Source organism: Mastomys coucha, unplaced genomic scaffold (assembly GCF_008632895.1).
Source record: "Mastomys coucha isolate ucsf_1 unplaced genomic scaffold, UCSF_Mcou_1 pScaffold22, whole genome shotgun sequence".
NCBI classification, from domain to species: Eukaryota; Metazoa; Chordata; class Mammalia; order Rodentia; family Muridae; genus Mastomys; species Mastomys coucha.
The window spans coordinates 161756014-161771261 of record NW_022196905.1 but is presented as its reverse complement, the minus strand read 5'-3'; the positions used below and the strand labels follow the sequence as shown (position 1 = coordinate 161771261).

At 43.0% G+C, this 15248-nt stretch overlaps 1 long non-coding RNA gene across 1 annotated transcript; it reads left to right on the top strand.

The window, feature by feature from the left end:
- Positions 1-17: 17 nt before the first annotated feature.
- Positions 18-11157, top strand: LOC116071191. The gene is made up of 2 exons (XR_004110755.1): positions 18-121; positions 10999-11157. It is a non-coding gene; the product is annotated as an uncharacterized LOC116071191 (long non-coding RNA).
- The last annotated feature ends 4091 nt before the right edge of the window (positions 11158-15248 follow it).

The following is a 15248-nucleotide window of genomic DNA, read 5'->3' as shown; positions in this document are numbered from 1 at the left end:
CTCAGTGAGAACTGTGGGCATGTCTATATAGGCCTTAAGTTGATTGGCGTGGGATGGCCCAGCCAACTATGGGTGGTACCATTCCCTAGGCAGAGGTTTCCTGAACTACATGAGCTGACTAGTAAGTAAGCAAACAAATGATCATGCATGCATTCATTTCTCTCTATTCTTGATTATGGATGTCATGTGATCAGCTGTTTGAAGTTCCTGGGTTGACTTTCCCACAGTGATAGATAGTAACCTGAAACTGTAAGAATAAATATGGTCCTTCTTCCCCTAAGTTGTTTTTTGTAACAGCAACAGGAATGAATGTAGGCCTGCTGGCCTGCCATTTTGCTGTGATTGGCTGAAGCTGTGTTATGCAAACAGGCATATATGTTCGTGCCATTACTAAGTAGGGGGTCTTCAGGAAGACCAGAGCATGAGGCAAAGGCATATAAAGCACACAGATATGTCATTGATAAAACACACTGCACAGCATACCAGTGGCAGGTGAGGAAAGATAAGTAAATTGGCTAATGATGGGCAGCAACTGGCTGTCAGGGTAGCGACTCATATGCATAACTTCTCCTGGTATGCATAATGTGGCACTGATTTCTGCTTCTCTGGGGCTTATTCAAACATCTAGAAAGTGAAGTACCAGTGAGCTGGAACATCTTCCTTCAGCAGACTTTTAATCAAATTGTTCCTAACTGCCACTGTCATGTGGATTGTCTAACTTGGCAAACAGCTTAGCTCCTGTAGTACTTATGTCTTACCTGTTATTTTTGCACCCTGTTTTGATTTAGGCCTAGGTTGGTTACCATATTGGGTGGAGACAAGCCCCTAGAAAAGCATATCTTTTTATGTGTATGTGTCTGCCTCATAGGGAGGGAGTTCATCTGATGGTGTAGCTGACTCTGTGCAGACACTGCAGGCTTCTCCATAAGGGGTGGATGGATTAGAAGCCACCTCTTGTTCCTAAGCAGGGAACTTGTACTGCCAAGCTGCTTAGCTAGAAAAATCACCCTATAGTTATTCGTTCTTTTAACTTATGATTATGTGTGTGTAAAGTTTTAAAAACATATGTATGTATGTATATATATACATATATGTATATATGTACATGTATATGTACATATATATGTGTGTGTGTTTGTTCATTCTCACACACACATATATATATTGATAATTTTATGCATTTATATAATTTATTTTGATCAAACCCATTCCCAGTCCTTCCCCTTCAGCTCTTCCTGGATCTTTGCCATCTGATCTCCAAATTCAAGAAAACTTTTATTTAATTAGAGTTTGCCTGATGTTGCTGGTATGTGCACAAGTTTAGGGACATCCTCTAGAACATGGGCAGCCTCTTAGAGGCCTCATTCCTGAAGAAAACTCTCTTGATCCCAGGAGCCACCCAAAGCCAACAGCTCTTCAGCCAGGAGTAGGTAGGTGTTGAGAGCTCCTTCCCCATCCATGGTGGGATTTGGGCTGGCTTGACTTTGTTCAGGTTTTGAGCATGAAGCCATAGCTGGTATGATCTTATGTGTGCAATGGCCCTGTTATGTCCAGGCAACACTGTGTGACACCAGTCTTACCTGAGTCCTTGCATGCCTCTAGGGATTCCCCTAATTGGATGGCAAGGGAATGAAGAAACAACACAGACACAGAAGAGCTGGCATGGGGTAGATTGGGCTCTGATGGAGAGCCTCAGCATCCAGAAGCTCAGTGTATTTATTATATAGGGAGGTGGCTTGTTGCACACAGTTGAACAAGGAGGCAGGTTTAGCTAATCATGGGAGGATCAGTGTGTAGGTGAATAGTATAGCAAGAATGCTACACACACTGTCAACATGCACTTAAACCAGAGGAGTCTTTCTTTGCTATCCTTCTGAGGCTTACCTGGGGAAGGCCTTGCCATTCCCATTATGCTGAAACTTTGGTCCTTACCATGGCTGTGGCCATGTTAGCAAAATGCATTCACACAGGACTTTGTTTACAGTAAATGTGCAAAGCATATTTCCTGAAGGCGTCTCTGGCTCTTCACAGTCCTTTGAAAACCCTAACTCTTACAGTCTTCCCACCTGTTCTCTGCTGGTGAACCCTGAACCACCAGGGGTTAGGTATGACAGACTGTCTTCGAGTGTTCAACTGGATGTGCCTTCTATATGGAGTTATGTGTTGTTGTTTTACATGTCCAGAATCTTAGAGCCACTGTAAAATGATAATGGCTAGGGAAGATGATATGAAACCCCTGGTTAAAAATGGGAGTGGAAATCAGATAGATATAGAATTTAGTTTTCTGTTTTATAAGCTCATTTGCTTATTATTTAAAAAAAACTACCGGCCTCTCTCTCCCTGTCCCTGTCCCTGTCCCTGTCCCTGTCCCTGTCCCTGTCCCTCTCTCTCTCTCTCTCTCTCTCTCTCTCTCTCTCTCTGTGTGTGTGTGTGTGTTAGCCGGGATAAAGGGATAAAGCATCATGGGACATGCTTATATACTGTGCCCATCATACTAGGAGATGTTTTGAACATACATATGAGGGTGTGGAGGGATGCTTTTATCAATGGAATCTCTGATGGTCAAACTGTTTTGAACATACATATGAGGGTGTGGAGGGATGCTTTTATCAATGGAATCTTTGATGGTCAAACTATCACCACACCCACTATGGAAAGTCATTCCATAGGTTGCAGTAAGTCTATTTCTCTTGGGGAGACAGTTTAAGTGTAGGACATACAGGCATTTGGTGGCTAAGCATCAGAGGGCTTGCTTATCTTCAGTTCTAGCTATTCTCTTGAAAGTACAGTGGGTATGGATTGAGTGTGCAATGTCCCACCTAGGCTCATGTGGGTGAACATTTGGTCCCTAGCTAGTGACACTATTTTATAAGGTTGTGAAACTTTTAAGAGGTGGAACTTTTCTGGAAAAAGTGAATTCCTGGGGGAGGACCTCGATGCTTTATAGCTTGGCCCAAGTGCCTGTCCTTTTTGTGCTTCCTGACAGTGTCCACTCCAGCATCTACTCCATCAATGAGTTGATGGAGCATGTGAAGGAGCTGCTTCTGTAGAACCAGAGGTCATTACTGAGTGGGAACCATCCTAGGGCCACTGTTCAATTCCCAGCACGGAACCATTGTGGCTGCAGCCTACACTGCTTCCACACTGAGAGATGGATAGTGTAAGGCAGTGGTGCTAACTGCAAACTACAGGCACAAAGGTGGAGGAGCTTGGTAAGCCTCGAGGCAGCCAACAACACTGAAGGCAGGGAGGTGTACAGCAGCCTGGAACTTGCACGGAACCTTCTCCTGGTTGTTTTGTCTAGCTGCATGCATGATCACCATGACTCTGGGTCACGGCAGGATATCTGAGACAAATCTCAGTGATGGTCCAGTATTTATGGTTTGTCAGAAACAGAAACCTTGAAGCAGAACAATGACTCATTGCAATGAATATTTGCCTGTAAAGCTGTTTGGGGCCAAAAAAAAATACTGTATGACACACTGCAGTTTCCAATGCTACTACAAAGGACAAAGGATATGATGGAGAGGTGGGAAAGATTGAGGAATGGAGCGAGCATGTACGCTGGAGGTGGAGCTAGAGATGTGACAGCACTGACAGGTGAGAATGAAGGCTGTGATTGATGGAGGTGCATGGTGTTGCCCAGTAGGGTCAGCAGGGTGGTGTGCAGCAGCCTGGAGTTTTCAAAGACTCAGATTCTGAACGAGATGCTCAGCTGCATGATCATGCTGGCTCTGGACAATGACAAAATAGAGAATAATTCCTTTTCTGGATTGGACCTCCTCAGATATCCTCCATGGTCAGTACTTTCCCTGGAGGTCATATTAGCGTCTGTAGTCTGTGCTGCTTCCCCAGGTCATGGTAAAGTCTGAGGTCCAAGTGGATGCTAGTGGTCTATGTTGCTGCCTGAAGCCATGTCGATGTCTGTGGTTCCTGCTTCCACTGGGGGTTATATCTGTGTCCACGGTCTTGATGTGGCTGGGGGATATGTTGATGCTTGTGGCCTGTGTTACCACCTATGGCTGTGGAGATGTCAGTGGTCTATGTTGCCACCTGGGGCCATGTTGATGTCCATGGACTCTGCTGCTGCTGAAGGATATGATGGTGTCTGTGGTCCATGTTACCCCAAAGGCCATGTTGATGTATATGGCCTGTGCTACTGCTGGAAGCTATGATGATGACCATGGCCCATACTTTGGGAGAGGATCAAGTTGATGTTCATGGTCTGTACTGCTACCAGAGACCATGTGGGAGTTCCTTGGCACATGGTGATGCTGGAGACCATGTGGATGTTCATAATTAGTACTGTCACTAGAACCATGTAGAAGCGCATGATCTCTGCTCCCACTGATGTAAAGGACAAAGAAGATACTTTTGCAGTGGTATCAATGACTGTAGACATGCACTTGAAAAAGAGGAACACAGAAGTCTTCTGTGACCATCCCTACTTCCAACCTAATCCCGTCCTGAAAGTAACAGCCTAGAAAGGAAGCTATCAAAGAGATCTCTTAAAGATTGTGATAAGGATGTTGAAGTGTAGTTCTCTATAATTGATGGCTTCTTGTGGGGGAAAAATACTCAGTTTTCTTTAAGGGGATGGCCATTGGGAGTTTGACCATGCTCCAGACTATATGGACAACAGGAATTGGACTCTTCCTTCCCTTTCTTTCTTTCTTCCTTCCTTCCTTCCTTCCTTCCTTCCTTCCTTCCTCCCTCCTTCCCTTCCTTTCTTCCTCCCTTCCTTCCTTCCTCCCTTCCTTCCTTCCTTCCTTCCTCCCTCCCTCCCTTCCTTCCTTCCTCCCTCCTTCCCTTTCTTCCTTCCTCCCTTCCTTCCTTCCTTCCTTTCTTCCTTCCTCTCTTCCTCTCTTCTTTCTTTCTTTTTTCTTTCTTTCTTTCTTTCTTTCTTTCTTTCTTTCTTTCTTTCCTTCCCTCCCTCTCTTCCTTTCTTTCTTTCTTTCTTTCTTTCTTTCTTTCTTTCTTTCTTTCTTTCTTTCTTTCTTTCCTTTTTCTCTCTTTCTTCCTCCTCCTCTTCTTCCTTTTCTTCCTCTCCTTCCTCCTCTTTCTCCTCTTCCTCTTCCTTTCTCTTTTGAGTGGGAGGGAAGACTGAGAATTAAATGTGATCAGGGTGCATGATATAGAATTTTAAACAATAAATAAAATATTAGAAAAATTACAATATATTGATATTATTTATCTCTCTTCCCTTTCCTATCTCTAATTTCTCTCTTGTACCCTGCCTTCATTAGCTTCCTTTGGTGGTCTTTTTCCCTTTAATAACATATCTATCTATCTTTCTCTCTCTCTCTCTATCTATCTATCTATCTATCCATCTATCTATCTGGTTTCTATCTATGTCTTTATATATATGATTTTAGAACTGATCTCTTACTATTGGATAGCTTATTCAAGGACTCACTCCAAGAAGGGATATTTCTTCCACTCAATATATTTCTCCCATTCCTCACTTGGCTGTAGCTTTGTTTCTATTAGTGGGGCCTCACAAGATTCCTCTTCCATGTTAGCATGTCTAAGTACGACCTGAAGCAGCAGCACACCAGTTATGCTTAATTTTTTAAGATTCTTGTGTTTGTGTGTGTGTGCGTGCATTCACACACACATGTACGTGCACTAAAGCAAGTATTTTAAAAGTCCTATATAAGTGCTACATGGAGGAACAATGGGAGATCTAGTGCTGTTTCTGCATGTAGCTGATCTCTGTTAGGGCTCTGCTGAAGGGCATGGTCCCAGGAAAAGGGTGGGGAGTGAACAGGAATTCTGCCTGTTACCTGACCCAGAGGCTGTGGAATTTCACTAAAGTAACTTCATCAGGAGGCTTGCTTAAACTAGAGTCTCAAGGACAGAGAAATAAGTCAAAGGTCATGTCTGGGCACAAAGAGCTCAGAGGAACTTGACTCAAGATTGATCAAGGAGAGTCCGTGGCATAGGTTATGTTAGAGTGAGTTGCAACACAGCTGAATAGACTATGTAAGTGTGGAGGGGTCTATGTCATGAAGGCCACCTGCTGATCTGGCTAATTTTTATACACTGAACATTTCTTAAAGATTTATTTTTTTATTTATTTTATGTGTATGAGTACACTGTAGTTCTACAAATGGCCATGAGCTATCATGTATGTTGCTGTTAGTAATTGAACTCAGGACCTCTGCCGGGCCCCGCTTGCTCTGGCCCCGCTTGCTCCGGGCCCACTCACTCCGAAGTAATTCACTGTAGCTGTCTTTAGATGCACCAGAAGAGGGCGTCAGATTTTATTATGGGTGGTTGTGAGCCACCATGTGGTTGCTGGGATCTGAACTCAAGACCTTCAGAAGAGCAGGTAGTGCTCTTACCCACTGAGCCATCTCGCCAGCCCTACACTGAAAATTTCTGCAGGTCTCCTTCATTGTTTATGTCTGTTGGTATTTTCATTTAAACTCTTGCTTTTTTGGGGACTATGCTGTGTTGGCACAAATGAATACCAGAACAGATTATTTGCTTTGTCATTCATTTCTCATAACAATGAAACTAGGAAGAACTGGTGCTGCTGGTGAAGGTTTGGCCCTGTCTGAGCTTCTGTTAGGAAAAGGACACACATGAGCTTGCAACTTCCTTTCTTTTTTTTTTTTTTTCCCCAAGACAGGGTTTCTCTGTGTAGCTCTGGCTGTCCTGGAATGCACTCTGAAGACCAGGCTGGCCTTGAACTCAGAAATCCGCCTGCCTCTGCCTCCCAAGTGCTGGGATTAAAGGTGTGAGCCACCACCACCCGGCTCAGCTTTCAACTTCTTTAAAGTTCTTACCTCATAAAGAAATGGACCAATCCCTTAGTAGTCATGTGTTAAATATCAGATGGCTTTCCCACGGGGCCTTTCAATGCTCAGAGGATGCTCTTAAGACCAGCATTTTCCTTTGCTCTGCTACTAGGTCATGTACAGGAATCTACCACCAAATATTCACTTTGCACATTAGATTCATTTTTGCAAACTTTATCTTTTCTTTTCTCTACATTTAAATCATGTAGGTTTATGTCCCCTCTCTCAGTATTGATTTTCTTTTCTAAGTATCTATTGAGATGTTTTTCTTGCAGAGTATGTGAGGTGGCCTCCCTCCAGATTTCTCTCTTTCCTGCTTGTGGTTATACTTTGTAGGCATTGTTTTGCATATGGAAGTATAAACTCAGAATGTGGGGTAATTGTAGTGTAAATAGGAGAATCTCAGCTCATTTCATGGGATGGTATGAGAATTCATTGCCTTGCATGGTAAGGAAATGAGGGGTTCAGCTGGATCCTATGCCCTTGGATGTAAAGGAGCAAACCTGCAAAGCCAGATTTCTCCTGTGTTACCCCAATTTCCAGGTATGTCTTTGTGGTTTCTGAGGAGGCCACATCACTGTGAATTTATGTCCTACCAATATCAACTGCTGTATAAAGAGGATGTCCCTCTTCTATCTCAGCCTATGCCTCGTGCTCCTCTGAGGACCTGGGATAGTCTTAGTGGCCAAGTTTGGGTCACTGTGGAGTTATGGAAAGGTTTACTGCCTGGGCCTTGAATGCTATGCAATGGAGGAAAGGTGAAGCAGATTTCAATGTAACTGTCAAGATTCCTGGAGTCTTCATTGAATGTTTGTAGCCCTGACCCCTGAATCTTCACAGAAGTCATCCTTCAAAGATGGGGTCTAATTCAGTGTTTTACTTGATGATAGGCATTTAAGACAAAGTATTTTGTAGTAAATTTACTTGATGATTGACATTTAAGATAACCTTTCATGGTAAAATTTCTGTTAGGTTTTTTAAAATTCTAGGCATTTCTGGTGTGCAAACATTGTAACTATTTTCTAGGCTAGGTGGCCACAGACTGAATTAGTGAACTAACAGTATGTAATAGCTCAACTCTTTACTGGTTTACTTTATTTTATTTTTTTATGAGGTACAGTTTATTTTTATTTCTATCACGTTTTAAGTAGACTTTCCATGTGAGGTTTCCTCCATTCCAGGGTCTTTTAGATATTGTACTGTTCTAGGGTCTTTTAGATATTGTATTGTTCTAGGGTCTTTTAGATATTGTACTCTTCTAGGCAGTACATAACTGATTCCATTGTCCTTTCAAAGTTAGCTGTAGATGATATTTTGGCCAGCTTCCTCTTTTCTTTTATTCCTCTGTGTTTGTTTGTGAGCCTGAATTTTAGATACATCATTGTCCCTTACATTTACTTATTTCAAGCCCCCCCACCAAAAAATCTTGTCCATGTTCTCTTTCAAATTCATTGCCTCTTCTTCCATTGATTTGTTTCTATGAACTTATATATTTACGCACCTACACACACACAAAATCAAACACACACACAAGCACATGCATTAAAAAATATGTCTCATGGACTACATATAACATTACATATATGAAGGTTTTCTGGGCTCATCTTTTCAACCTGGACAGTTCATTGGTGTGATCTTCCCTAAGGAGGAACACCTTTTGCTGACAGCTTTACCTTCTCCTTAGCATCTTTTGAAGATATGAGGACACGTGGGCTGTTGTTGCCCATTTTGTTTGTCTCATTCATTAGTGTCTTTCTAGTTTAACTTCCATTTGAGTAGTCATGTTGTCAACATGTTATAGGGATAGTTTTGTTGTTACGAGGATATACAGCCTCACAGAAAACTCTCTGATCTTCTGGCTCTATCATTTTTTTTCCACTTCATTTTCTTCAATTTTTCCTGCCACATCTGGAAAGTAAAAACAAATTTGTAGTGCTTTTCATCTTTGAGAAGATTGACAAGATGTATATTACTAAGACCTTTTAAGTCTTGCACTATGAGCTGAGTTGGGGATCCTAGTGCTGAAGATGGGAAGCAGATAGCAAGAGGTTCAGGTTATAAAGGAATACAAACATTGTCCCTGCCTAGAAGGACCCAAGTGAGACTGACACTTAGAACAGACTCCAGAGATAGAATAAACCTGTGTCTCCAGCTTGTGTCCTTGTGATCCTGTGAATGGCGGAAATGTCTCTAAACCCAACAGTCTACAATTCAGAAGTTGTGACGGCTTGAAGAGCCCCTTGTGTGTACTTCCTTGAGTCTATATATAGAAGCTGTGACTCCTGGTCCTCTTCCTGTGGTACCCAGAATGCCATGTTTATGGCCATCCTGTGAGTCTCACTACTTGGTAAGACAAAAAGACACTCTGCCAGTTTGCATGTGGCTGTTGGGTTTTCCAAAGCTATCACATTGTCCTGCCATCTCAACTTTCTGCTCTGAGTGGTTGCTGGCTTCTCAGTGGAAGGCTCCCTTTCCTTCCTGTGGCATGTCCTCATGTTACTTACCTCTTGACTCCCAGGCTTCCTGACTGAGTGTTAGGAATGCTTCTTACTCTATTCCCTCTGAGTTATGCTATAGGGAAATGCACAAAGCTGATGTTATAAGTAAAGGTTTAGACAACTGAAGCACACAGGGTAGAGGCTGTCAGAAATAAGCTGGGAAAAATATAATTAGCAAAGCAAAGGTGTGGACAGAGGTCGAGTCTCAAGTTTGCTATCATCCTGTGGCATTTGGCCCTTTCTCTGAGAACAACCATTAGCAGAAATCTCTTCTAGAAATTTCTGTGCAGAGCACATCGATAGCAGTGGAGGCAGGATGTCATCACCAGTTAGCATTAGTCTGTGCATATTGATTGGTGGGTTGTAACAAAATTAATTAGTTGCTGAGGCATAGACTTGTCAAATCATGTTAAATGATTTTATCTCCAATACGGAGAGCTAAATGTATTCATTGGATTTGAGATGCAATCCCATAATTAGTAATATTAAATTAAGGCCTTATGTCAAAGCAGGGGTTGTTATATATCTTTTGAAGTACCTTTTTTTTTTCCCCTCAAGAGAATGTCTGGAAACAAATATAGCTTTGGTGCATACGCACTTATGTCTCTATGTCAGGGATTAAAAAAAAATCTACTGATTAGAAGAGTCAAGAAACAGTGTAATTGTGTCCTCAAGTTTGCTTTTGAGGGGTTCAAGCTCTTTCCAAACCATTAGACAAGAAGAATCCTAAAGTGGTTTAGAAGGGCAGTGTCTCTCTTCAGAGGATGAAGGCCTCTCAGCTTCATTCATTAGAGATATCACCTTCCATGTAAAATCTTCAAAACAGGTTTAGGAGTGAGAAAAAGCCACATACCCAGGTCATGACTCAAGCTCCCAGTCTGGTTGTGTGGGGGTCTCAGGCAAGGTGGCAGAACAGTCTGGAGTCCATAATAGTAGCTCACATGTGTGTGCATGTGTATATATGTGTGTTTCTCTCTTGTGTGTATGTATGTGCATGTGCATGTGCGTGTGCATGTGCATGCTTGTGTATGTGTAAATATGTGTGTGTGGACTGGAAGAAAACCTTGGATGTCATTTTTCAGAAGCAATCACCTTGGTGATCCATCTTGAGAGGTCAGAGAAACACACACACACACACAAACACACACACACACACACACACACACATACGCACATGTGCACACACACGTGTCTACATGTATACAATACACGCAAATGCACATATATACAGACTATACAGTAATAATAATGATGACAATAGACTGTTCATGTGATGATGTACACACATGAACATGTAGGAGGTCCCACAGCATGCCATCAATGAGATGGGCACACAGTACACCCAGCAATGTGATGCAATTCAACCCTGGAGGTTTAAGACCAATGGGAGTCAACAGTCTACAACCCAGGGACTAGAGATCCAAAGGCAAGAGTCTCCCGTGTCTGAGAGCAAGTGATGACATTTTTTATTATTATTTTTATTATTATTATTATTATTATTATTATTATTATTATTATTACTATATTCTTTTGAGGACAGGGGGTACTAGCAGATGTGAATGGATGAGCAGTGGAGAAGATGTTGACAATGGTTTGGGGAAAGGTCATGCCCTTGTAGAAGGAGTGTGGCCAGGCTAATGATTCTGAAGTCCAAGAATAATTGTGAGTTCTCTCCTTCCCCTTCTTGGTTCTAGATTCTGAGACTCAGAAATGCTGCTGCCTGGGATGGAAACCCTAATCATCCCTTGCTCAGGAGGACAAAGCAAGGGTATTGACCCATGAAGTCAGAGGCTACTGTTGGATGGCCAAGTCCAAGTACTCAAGAGATGTTACACAGCCCTCTTTTTACCTCACCTCTGAATTTTATTCTTTCACAAATGATCTTCATTCTCGGGCACCACACAGCTGTGAACAGCCCATGCTGATGCTGTGGGTTCTCCTGGAGGAGAGACTGCTTCTGTCCCAGTGTCTCTGGCAATCTCAGACTGACCGTAATTGATCAATGTTACCTCTTCAAACTGGCAGCAGCTGGCAGGGGGCACTTTAGTCAAACCACTTTCATCCAGAGCAAGGGAGAGGAGAGTGGGGGTTGGGATGGTTAACATACACCATTTGTCTTAGCCAAGGGATGCTCAGATACTGTTGCTAGGGTGCCTGTGAAGGTGCTTCTTGTGCCTAGGAAGGTAACACCCAAATAGCTTGAGTTGTTATAGTCATGTTCTGTTGCAAGGTGGAGAATGGTTGACTGTGCTCTGATTGAACTGGAGAAGTCAGAAGTCATCTTCTCTCACTCTCAGAAATAGGAAAGTCTCACCCTGGGCTCTCTAGCCTCTGAGTTGTAGACTGTTGATTCCCATAGGTCAAAAACCTTTGGACTTGAGCTGCATCATACTGCTGGGTGTGTAATGTGTCTAGCTATGATGACATGCTGTGGGACCTCCTATCCTCTACCATCACATGAGCTGAGTTTCATATAATGTCTTATGTATTTGCATGTAGATGAAGGATTGTGTTTCTCTGGAGAGCCTTGACCAATACAGGGGGTTTCCCAGGAGAAAATGATACAGGGGCTTAAAGGAGCATGAATGTCACTACTACCTGAAAACTATAGGCATGCATGTGGAAACATAGCCAAAGAGATGATTACATGTACATATTACAGGAAGGTGGAAAGAGAAAGCATGATATTCCCATGTTATCACTGATTAATTTTAATTGCCTAAATACAAAAAACAAAGACAAATAGGTCAGGCAGGGTGATATTTAAGTACTTGAACTAGAGACCCATCTCATGTGAGTCAGCAGAATCACCAAGAATAGTAGCATTGTGGGGACACTTTCAGAGGAGGGGGAGTGTAATTCCTAACACAAAGTGAAGAGTATTCATTCTGATTAAACAGTAAACACTGCTGTTTGTACGTTATGACTACAACCTGGAGCATCTGCCATCAATGAGCTCCCTGCCCTGTCTCCTGTATCAATGGCAACCTCTTTGTTGGAAATGGTAATACACTTTGCCCTGGATGTTTCTAATAATGGAGTTTAAATTGGTGGCTACAGATGCTATAATTTTCGGTAGGTTGTTATCCTTGCATGGAAAGTTGAAGACTCCATTCGAGACACATTTTCAGATCTCCGCAGGAAGGTGGCTAAGACTGCAGATGCCCTGATTTTACTTTGGCTCCCACTCCAGCTCCTTCCCTGCTCATCTATTCACGCCGCTGAGAGAGTAGTCTTTCTCCAACATCAATCCAATCACGGTTTCCTTGCTTCAAATCACCGGATGGCTCAGAGTAAAGTCTGGAATCCTAAGTGGGAGGAGTTAACAGCTTTCTTTTCTCGGCTTTGGTTCCCCCTACTCCCACCTTTCCTGCAGACACAAGGTTGCCATCTGTGTGTCCCTGGCAGTTCACCTGCATGTGCCTCTGAGCTTTGCTGGTGTTGTTCCTCCACCCTATATGTCCCTTCCTCATCATTTGTATCTGTAACCAGCCCTGATTGGGTTGAGGACCCTGGTTCTTTTAAAGCCTTCTAGTATCTCATCAGAATCTGTGTGTCTCACTTTGTGCTCCTGAAGAGCTTGTTTACCTCCCACACAACTGTGAGCTCTTTACACTGATTTTAAGAGATAATTTATTTATTATTATTTTATGAGTATGAATATTTGCTTGTGTGTATGCTATGTGTACCGCATATGTGACTGCTGCCTGTAGTGACTTGGATGGGATTTCAGATCCCTTGAAGCTAGACTTAGAGATGGTGTGAGCTGCCATGTTTGTGCTGGGAGTTCAACCCAGGCTCTCTGCAAGAGCAGCCAGTGCTCTGAAGATGCTGAGCCATCTTTCCTGTCCCTGCACTGACAACTATGTCTCAGGTGCTGGCATAATACCAGGCATCTACTGGGCACTCAGTGCGTTCATAGGATTCATGAGCTCAAGGGAGACCAACAATGCCAAACATGAGTTCTCTGCATGCCAAGCAGTTGGTCATAGACAATTTGAAAACACAGTTGTTGCTGGAGAAACATGGACATGGGAGGGTAGTTCTAGAGCTTAGGGTTTATCTGTCAGAACCACTTTTACCTAAAAAGGACAGGATTACTGGATCTCACTGTCTGTAGGTCATGTGATTTCTTATTGGTTGAAAATTGAGGAGCAAACTCTGAATTAAACACCCATAAAAAGGGCATGAAGCCTGTGCCTGTGATCCCAGCCTTGGGAATCTGAGTCAAGATGACTCTCCTGTGTTTCTGGGCATCCTGGCCTACATGGCAAGACCCTGTCTTAAAACAAAGCAAAAGCAACCAACCAGACCCCAAAGCCCTCTCATTGTTTCTCCCCAGACACTTCATCTGTGAAGCTCCAACTGTGTGGTTCTTTTCACACATTTGCACAGGAGCAGAGTTGCTCAATGTTTGGAGCCTTTAGAAGGTAAACAAAGGTGAGGAACTGAAAGGGAGTTTTGGAATCCTCCAGAAGCACTGTGGTTACCAAGTGATCGCTATAAGTTCCCACTGTGTGCTGCCCTGATGATGCCATCCTAAGGCGTGTAAGGCAGGGCGAGTGTGGCCTGGGATGGCTTCTGTCACCGAGGTTGCCCTGGGCTGTGTGGGCTGAAAGCATTGCATTCCTTGCCAGAAGCTGAGGCATGAAAGCTCTCTGTTTTCTAAAAACAGAGAGGTTGTTAGCCTGTTATTTGCCAAGTTTGGAACTTCAAGGGAAGGGCATGAAGTACCTCAGAGTATGAACTGTGATGGTCTGCAGGGGAAGGATTCCTAGAAGAGATGACCCACCAAGGCTTTTTTTTTTTTTTTTAACTCTTGAAAATCAAATCTTGCACATTTTCCCCTTAATGGAACTATTGGGAGATTATAACTAGATGTGGGAACTTTTTTTTTTAGAAGCAGCTGCTATGAACTTGGATGAGATTTCCTCTGAAATCATTAAACACAAAGTATTTCAGAAAGTTGGTACCATCTCTTAGTTTTCCAGAGAACTCTAGTAAGACTTTCTAGGTTCAAGCTTGGAGTATTTAGAAAAATACCATCTGGACAGTGTGTGGGTATGAATTGGTTTATGCTGGTAAGGTTGTATGAATTCAAAACAAAGTTATTTGAAAACTAAAAGAAGGGCCAGTCACATGTCTTTGCTGACTGTGGTATTGTGACAATAGAAATTTTAAAGTGTCACGTGGACATTTAGTTTGGCCAATGGCTTTGATGGTGGTGGAAGATTTTCATACTGACCACTCTTACTCCATTACCATTTCAACTCAGAGTGAGCAAACAAGATGTCCATAATTCTTGCATTTCTTTAAAGCAAATAACTGCTGCTATGTGTCCTTTAGGTAGATGTGATAAGGTCATCAGAGAGAGCCGGTCACCCTGTTAAGGGCCACTGCATATTCTGTGACTTTGGTTAAGACGCTTTACCTGCCTCTCCACCTTCAAGCTTCAGGGATACTCCCTGGCTATGGCTTGTCATCATGGTGAGATGAATTACGATATGTAAACCTTTAGAGTAGCGCTTGGCCCATGGTAAGCATTGAATGTTTGAAATGGTACTCCAGAACTCTGAGGATCGGCTGCTCTTTCACATGTCAACCAGTGACTGGGAAATGACAGTAAAGGCCAGCCTTGGTTTTCTCCCATGGAGACAGGAAAGAATTGTAATCATTCTGTAGGCTCACAGGAGATGGTACATGCTTGCAGGATAGCTGGTGTGGCCAGAAAGACTCTCAGTTGGTGTGTGTTGAGTGCTATGGATTCTGGATGGAAACATTCTTCCTGGGAGGGAGGTTGGAGGCTCATACAACGCAAAGGACCAACAAGGTTCCTCCCCAAGCCCGGGTTGCGGGGAAGGAGGAATTTTCAGTGGAGCTGCCTGCAATGAACTCCAGGGGTGGAGCTTTTGTGAGATGTCACTCATGCTGGGGGTAGGCTCTT